Source organism: Tupaia chinensis, unplaced genomic scaffold (assembly GCF_000334495.1).
Source record: "Tupaia chinensis unplaced genomic scaffold, TupChi_1.0 Scaffold000628_1, whole genome shotgun sequence".
In the NCBI taxonomy this organism is placed as follows: Eukaryota; Metazoa; Chordata; class Mammalia; order Scandentia; family Tupaiidae; genus Tupaia; species Tupaia belangeri.
Genome location: NW_006160148.1, coordinates 623,729 through 624,265, shown reverse-complemented (window position 1 = coordinate 624,265; position 537 = coordinate 623,729). Strand labels below are relative to the sequence as shown.

Sequence of the window (537 nt, the reverse complement as noted above, 5' to 3'; positions counted from 1 at the left end):
CTGGGCTTGCTGGGAGGGCAGGGGCTCGAACTCTTCAGCGAAGGGTGAGCCGGTGCGCTTCAAGGGCAGCCTATGGGGCAGGGAAGCTGGTAAGGGACCCAGGGGCAGCCCAGAGTCTGAAGGACCCTGCTGGTCCTCCAGGGCCCTAGAGATGGGGAAGGCCACCTGAGGGCGGACGCAAAGCAGTGGGACAGTGGGTAGAGAAGCAGGTCTGGGTCGGACATGGGTCTGACTCCCACCGGTCGCACACTAGCCGTGTGACCTGGATGACTTCCCGGGTCTCGGAAAGCAGGGCAGCGACAGAATAGTAACAGCAGCATTTCAAGCACAGCCTGAGGCCGAGCTGGTCACGCGCTGCTCCTGCTGCAGGACGGGACGCAGCAGGGCTGTCCTCGACATCGACGCTGGCCTTTCCTGAACCACTCAGGATGGGCAGAAGGCGGTGGGAGGGCGGGTTTGGCAGTAAGGCAGACTTGGAGCCTAGTTCCCTGCTGCCACCTCACCGCCATGGGGCTCAAAGTCCCCTCATTTCACTGA

General features: G+C 62.9%; 1 protein-coding gene across 1 annotated transcript in view; it reads right to left on the bottom strand.

Annotated features, from left to right (window-relative positions):
• Window positions 1-537, bottom strand: part of GRHL3 (grainyhead like transcription factor 3) — a 27,840-nt gene that overhangs the window by 13,171 nt on the left and 14,132 nt on the right. The gene's annotated exons all lie outside the window — the stretch shown is intronic.